This window comes from Schistocerca serialis, chromosome 3, assembly GCF_023864345.2.
Source record: "Schistocerca serialis cubense isolate TAMUIC-IGC-003099 chromosome 3, iqSchSeri2.2, whole genome shotgun sequence".
NCBI classification, from domain to species: domain Eukaryota; kingdom Metazoa; phylum Arthropoda; class Insecta; order Orthoptera; family Acrididae; genus Schistocerca; species Schistocerca serialis.
Genome location: NC_064640.1, coordinates 764,918,950 through 764,927,073, shown reverse-complemented (window position 1 = coordinate 764,927,073; position 8,124 = coordinate 764,918,950).

Here is an 8,124-nt window from a genome sequence, read left to right as displayed (position 1 = left end):
AACTAATCTTCCCCGAGGTCGGCTTCTACCAGTTTTTCCATTCGTCTGTAAAGAATTCGCATTATTATTTTGCAGCTGTGACTTATTAAACTGATAGTTCGGTAATTTTCACGTCTGTCAACACCTGCTTTCTTTGGGATTGGAATTATTATATTCTTCTTGAAGTCTGAGGGAATTTCGCCTGTCTCATACATCTTGCTCACCAGATGGTAAGAGTTTTGTCAGCACTGGCTCTCCCAAGGCTGTCAGTAGTTCTAATGGAATGTTGTCTACTCCAGCGGCCTTGTTTCGACTAAGGTCTTTCAGTGCTCTGTCAAACTCCTCACGCAGTATCATATCTCCCATTTCATCTTCATCTACCTCCACTTCCATTTCCATTATACTCTCCTCAAGAACATCACCCCTGTATAGACCCTCCATATACTCCTTCCACCTTTCTGCCTTCCCTTCTTTGCTTAGAACTGGGTTTCCATCTGAGCTCTTGATATTCATGCAAGTGGTTCTCTTTTCTCCAAAGGTCTCTTTAATTTTCCTTTAGCCAGTATCTATCTTACCCCTCGTGAGATAAGCCTCTACATCCTTACTTTTGATCCTCTAGCCATCCCTGCTTAGCCATTTTGCACTTCCTGCCCATCTCATTTTTGAGACGATTGTATCCCTTTTTACCTGCTTCCTTACTGCACTTTTGTATTTTCTCCTTTCATCAATAAATGCAGTATCTCTGAAATAGTTTCTTACAGTGTCCACACAGATTCTTGGTGTTTTTATTGTGTAGCTATTGATCTGTGAAGTATTACCTCTAGTTAAACTTCATGACTGCCACATGATAAACTTCCAGTTAACACAAATACCATCAAATGGTTTGGAAAGTATCAGTTACCTTATGTCCATGACTTAAGTTTTGCTGTTGGTACTTGCGCATAGAGACTAACATCAAAAAATTTTCAGGGGCTGTATCTGGGGATATGTTAGAATAAAATTTTGTTGTGAAAGTCATTGGTGTGAGGTTGTTTTAAGCTGCTAGAAATAGATTATTTGTTGGTATCATAAATGTTATCAAAAGTTGTGATTTGTATTGAGTAAGGCTTTCACCTTGTTATAGCTACTAAGTTAATACCTTGTCACTTACTCAGTTGTTTTCACAGACATATAGTTTGTTCTAGGTTATGCACTTCTGTGTATGTGGAGTAGGAGGCCTTTTCATTCTTGTTTTTTAGTGCAGTTATTTTGAAGACATTCTCAGTATTCCCAACAGTCCAGCCTCAATGCACTGAATTTCGTGATGTTAATTTTTGGTTTATTAAAATGTGGTAAACCATCCACAGTGTATATTATGCTATCAATTCCAAAATGTCACTTGTGCTTGTTTTCATTGTGCTTCTTTTCATAAGAGATCTTAAATGATGATTGCTCAGTTGGAGGAGTCATGTTGGTCATTACTGATTTGTATTTTTGCAGTGAAAAGTCATGTACACTGAGATGCTGTGCAATAAGGTTACAAACACAAAAAAGTGACATGGAGAGAAAAAATCGTCAATCTAACATGAATAGCTTGGATTGAAGCACAGTCATGTGATAAGGGTGATGTCCTCTTGCGTATAAACAACATTCAATTGAGTCTTGGGGACCAAGTGGTACCTACTGACTTCTTTGTCACCTTCAGCCCATATGCATCACAAAGTGTGAAAATGTGGGAGCATGTGGTCAGCACACAGCTCTCACAGCCTCTCTCAGGTTATGAGACTGGCGCCTATGGTTCTCAATGTAGTAGCTGACCAACATGACAATCAAGGGCCGGATGCACCCCATTTGGCAAAAGTGCTCAACAGTCCCCAACAATCAGAATGAAGCATTGTTGGAGCGATGTAGAGCTGAAAGGATAAGTGTGTTCCATACCTTTTAAAATTATTTTCTGTAGTTGAAATGTGGTGTCATACGTGAGTAAGATTTCTCACACATTTCCAGGAATTAATCCATGTGCTTTGTACTCTTATATGCAACACTAACTATAAAAGAACATTTCCAACAAGAAATGTCCCACAGTATGCTGTACATGAATCCAGAGTTTCACATTGTTGCTAATGAACTAATTTTATACAATCATTTGCTGTGATGAGCCTACTATCATGGAGTGCAGCAGTATTTTAGGCATTCATATGTGTAAATTACTTCTTTTCTATATTGTTTTGGTATTTGTTTAGATCATCTGTGAGTTTACTAGATAATAAATGACAGCATCTTCTGCAAAAATGATGTGATTGAGAATTAAATATGTTCTCTTTTAAAATGTAGTTATTGAAGAAGATGATTTCTTTCAGTAGATGATCATTTTAATGTAAGTGGCAATTTTAGTTCTATTCCTATAGTGTCCATGCTGTGTAAGGTTCTCTGTTTCTATAGTAAATTGTGTTTTCCTGTCCTGACAGTAAAAGGGAATTTATTTAGTGTGTGAGTGAAGAGAGCTTCTTGTAGGATAGGACATGCAGTAAGAACTTTCTCATAGGATTTGGTAATTGTAAATTGATTTCTGTTTACAGCTAATGACGTCATTCCCAATAGATCATCATATGTGTAGTATAAGGTACACACCAGGTCCTTTGTCAAAAGTACCTGTTCCTATAGAAGGCAACTGTTTGAGGTAGGTATGTCATGAGAGTCATGTGATATTAGTAGTTTCCGTTAGTTGTGAAGTGCATTGCAGTTGGTCTGCTATAAATGGACTAGTTGTATTCGTCATTGATTTTATGTCCTACTGTTACAGAGTACGGGAATATTATACATGTTTGTATGTATAATTACATTCACAGGGAATACACCCAGAAATGAACCATGGACCTTGCCGTTGGTGGGAAGGCTTGTGTGCCTCAACGACACTGATAGCTGTACTGTAGGTGCAACCAGAACGGAGGGGTATCTGTTGAGAGGCCAGATGAACATGTGGTTCCTGAAGAGGGGCAGCAGCCTTTTCAGTAGATGTAGGGGCAACAGTCTGGCCCTGTAACACAAACCAAAATGGCCTTGCTGTTGTGGTACTGAGAACAGCTGAAAGCAAGGGGAAACTACAGCAGTAATATTTCCCGAGGGCATGCTTGGGTAAAATATTCCAGAGGTAAAATAGTCCCCCATTTGGATCTCCAGGCGGGGACTACTCAAGAGGACGTCGTTGTCAGGAGAAAGAAAACTGGTGTTCTACAGATCGAAGTATGGAAGTATGGAATGTCAGATCCCTTAATCAGACAGGTAGGTTAAAAAATTTAAAAAGGGAAATGGATAAGTTAAAGTTACATATAGTGAGAATAAGTGAAGTTAAGTGGCAGAAGGAACAAGACTTATACAGGGTTATAAATACAAAATCAAATAGGGGTAATGCAGGAGTAGGTTTAATAATGAATAAAAAAAATATGAGTGCGGGTAAGCTACTACAACTGCATAGTGAACGCATTATTGTGGCCAAGATAGACACGAAACCCACACGTACTACAGTAGCACCAGTTTATATGCCAACTAGCTTTGCAGATGATAAAGAAATTGATGAAACGTATACTGAGATAAAAGAAATTATTCAGGTGAAGGGAGACGAAAATTTAATAGTCATGGGTAACTGGAATTCAAGAGTAGGAAGAGGGAGAGAAGGAAACATAGTAGGTGAATATGGATTGGGACTAAGAAATGAAAGAGGAAGCCAACTGGCAGAATTTTGCACAGAGCATAACTTAATCATAACTAACACTTGGTTCAAGAATCATGAACGAAGGTTGTATACATGGAAGAACCCTGGAGATACTAGGTTTCAGATATATTATATAATGGTAAGACTGAGACTTAAGAACCAGATTTTAAATTTTAAGAAATTTCCAGGGGCAGATGTGGACTCTGATCACAATCTATTCGTTATGAACTGTAGATTAAAACTGAAGAAACTGCAAAAAGGTGGGAATTTAAGGAGATGGGACCTGGATAAACTGAAAGAACCAGAGGTTGTACAGAGTTTCAGGGAGAGCATAAGGGAACAATTGACAGGAATGGGGGAAAGAAATACAGTAGAAGAAGAATGGGTAGCTTTGAGGAATGAAATAGTGAAGGCAGCAGAGTATCAAGTAGGTAAAAAGACGAGGGCTAGTAGAAATCCTTGGGTAACAGAAGAGATACTGAATTTAATTGATGAAAGGAGAAAATACAAATATGCAGTAAGTGAAGCAGGCAAAAGGAATATAAACATCTCAAAAATGAGATCGACAGGAAGTGCAAAATGGCTAAGCAGGAATGGCTAGAGGACAAAGGTAAGGATGTAGAGGCTTATCTCACAAGGGGTAAGATAGATACTGCTTACAGGAAAATCAAAGAGACCTTTGAAGAAAAGAGAACCACTTGCATGAATATCAAGAGCTCAGATGGAAACCCAGTTATACGCAAAGAAGGGAAAGCAGAAAGGTGGAAGGAGGATATGGAGGGTCTATACAGGGACGATGTTCTTGTGGACAATATTATGGAAATGGAAGAGGATGTAGATGAAGATGAATTGGGAGATACGATACTGCGTGAGGAGTTTGCAGAGCACTGAAAGACCTAAGTCGAAACAAGGCCCCGGGAGTAGACAACATTCCTTTAGAATTACTGACAACCTTGGGAGAGCCAGACCTGACACAACTCTACCATCTGGTGAGCAAGATGTATGAGTCAGGCGAAATTCCCTCAGACTTCAAGAAGAATATAAATGTGAAAATTACTGAATTATCAGTTTAATAAGTCACAGCTGCAAAATACTAACGCAAATTCATTACAGACAAATGGAAAAACTGGTAGAAGCCGACCTCGGGAAAGATTAGTTTGGATTCCGTAGAAATGTTGGAACACATGAGGCAATCCAGACCCTACGACTTATCTTAGAATAAAGATTAAGGAAAGGCAAACCTACATTACTAACATCTATACACTTAGAGAAAGCTTTTGACAATGTTGACTGGAATACTCTCTTTCAAATTCTGAAGGTGGCAGGGGTAAAATACAGGGAGCGTAAGGCTATTCACAATTTGTACAGAAAGCAGATGGCAGTTATAAGAGTCAAGGGACATGAAAGGGAAGCAGTGGTTGGGAAGGGAGTGAGACAGGGTTGTAGCCTCTCCCCGATGCTATTCAATCTGTATATTGAGCAAGCAGTAAATGAAACAAAAGAAAAATTCAGAGTAGGTATTAAAATCCATGGAGAAGAAATAAAAACTTTGAGGTTTGTCGATGACATTGCAATTCTGTCAGAGACAGCAAAGGACTTGGAAGAGCATTTGAACAGAATGGGCACTGTCTTCAAAGGAGGGTATAAGATGAACATCAACAAAAGCAAAACGTGGATAATGGAATGTAGTTGAATTAAATCATTTGATGCTGAGGGAATTAGATTAGCATATGAGACACTTAAAGTAGTAAAGGGGTTTTGCTATTTGGGGAGCAAAATAACTGATGATGGTCGAAGTAGAGAGGATATAAAATGTAGACTGGCAATGGCAAGAAAAGCGTTTCTGAAGAAGAGTAATTTGTTAACATCGAGTATTGATTTAAGTGTCAGGAAGTCATTTCTGAAAGTATTTGTATGGAGTGTAGCCGTGTATGGAAGTGAAACATGGACGATAAATAGTTTAGATGAGAAGAGAATAGAAGCTTTTCGAAATGTGATGCTACAGAAGAATGCTAAAGATTAGATAGGTAGATCATGCAAGTAATGAGGTGGTATTGAATAGAATTGGGGAGAAGAGAAGTTTGTGGCACAACTTGACTAGAAGAAGGGATCGGTAGGTAGGACATGTTCTGAGGCATCAAGGGATCACCAATTTAGTATTGGAGGGCAGTGTGGAGGGTAAAAATCATAGAGGGAGACCAAGAGATGAATACACTATGCAGATTCAGAAGGATGTAGGCTGCAGTAGGTACTGGGAGATGAAGAAGTTTGTACAGGATAGAGTAGCATGGAGAGCTGCATGAAACCAGTCTTAGGACTGAAGACCACAACAACAACAACAACGGGAATGTAATTGACATTCATTTTAGCTGATAGTGAAAATACAGTCTATTTTCTAAGATTGTCAAAAGCATTGATGAGGCTTTTTTCATAACACTACACAATTAGTTGTTTGGCTCATGACATAGAATCGATGTGCAAACATCCAATGCCACTAAGTGGCTTCAGTCGGCAACTCAACTTCATTGTGGATTGCTGCTAAAAGCAGTTCATGAAAAGGATGAGATGACAGTCAGATGCACCAGGAGATACCAGAACCAAACAGATTAAGTAAATTTCTTGGTGGTGTTACCTGTATGGTGTCTTGCATTATCGGATGTGCAAGATAAGAATTTTCATATATATATATATATATATATATATATACAGTCAACATGGAAAGAGTATATTAAAAAAAGAGATGCTCTGACTTACCAATTGGGAAAGCGCTGGTAGATAGACACAATAAAAAACACACAAACACATCCACAAATATCAAGTTTTCGCAACACGTGGTTGCTTCATCAGGAAAGACTATTTCAGTATCTGTTTCTAACGTTATTATGAATGGAGATGTGGAGGAAGGTCCATTTTTATTGATAGCAGTTAAAGTGTGCAGAAGGGCTGCAGAGGATAATGTGATTGATGCTGTGAATAGCTCTACAGAATCCAGTGACATAATTTTTGTGGCAAATTGTGAGAATGAAAAAATGAAGCAGGCACATTTACTTATGAAAGCTTGGGAGAGTAAAAGGGAAAGCAATTTTGGTACAGATGACTGAGTAGCAGGGGTCAAGTGGTTTCAGAAGTGGGAACCTGAGGATTGGGGGCTAAGCAAGCATGATTATGCTAGGAAAATTAGGGAATTAAATAAAGGGAATCATGAGTATAAAACTTCAATTAAAAATATTCAATGAGGATAAAGAGTTGGACTTAGTGGAGGAAAAATGTGTGTTCATGATAGGAAAAGGCAGCATATGCAATGATGATCCAGAATGTAATGGTTTAATTAGTGGTAGTGGTGAGGATGAAATTAAAACGTTCATTATTCCTAATGCTGAATAACAAATGGTTATACACAAATCAAAAAAGTTTTGCATCACCTCGGTTCCGAGAGTTCCGGAACCTATACAGAAAATTGTAATAGAGATCAACTTAAACATCATTTCCACCCTTTTTATTGTCCATGAAAACTACACATTGCATGTTGTACCACTATACAGTAAGACCTTCAGAGATGGTTGTCCATATTGCTGTACCCATTGGTACCTCTAATACCCAGTAGCACGTCCTCTTGCATTGATGCATGCCTGTATTCGTCGTGGCGTACTATCCACAGGTTCATCAAGACACTGTTGGTCTAGAGTGTCCCACAGCCCAACAGCATTTCGGGGTAGATTCCTTAGAGTGGCTGGTGGGTCAGATAATAAATAAACAGTCCTTTTCAATCTATCCCAGGCATGTTCGGTATGGTTCATGTCTGGAAAACATGCTGGCCACTCTAATCGAGCGATGTTGTTATCTTGAAGGAAGTCATTCACACGACGTGCACAATGGGGGCACGAATTTTCATCCATGAAGACGAATGCCTCGCCAATATGGTTGCACTGTAAGTCGGATGATGGCAATCACCTATCATACAGCCATTACGACGCCTTCCATTACCACCAGTGGCGTACGTCTGCCCCACATAATGCTACCCCAAAACATCATGGAACCTCCACCCTGCTGCATTTGCCGGACAGTGTGTCTAAGTCGTCAGCCTGACCAGGCTGCCTCCAAACTCGTCTCTGAAGATTGTCTGGTTGATGGCATATGCGACACTCATCGGTGAAGAGAACGTGATGCCAATCCTGAGCGGTTCATTCAGGATGTTGTTGGGCCCTTCTGTACCGCACTGCATGGTGTCGTGGTGGCAAAGATGGGCCTCACCATGGACGTCGGGAGTGAAGTTGCGCATCATGCGGCCTATTGCACACAGTTTGAGTGGTAACACGATGTCCTGTGGCTGCACAAAAAGCATTATTCAACATGGTGATGTTGCTGTCAGGGTTCTTCCGAGCCATAATCCGTAGCTACCAGTCATCCACTTCAGTAGCAGCCCTTGGGCGGCCTGAGTGAGTCATGTCATTGAC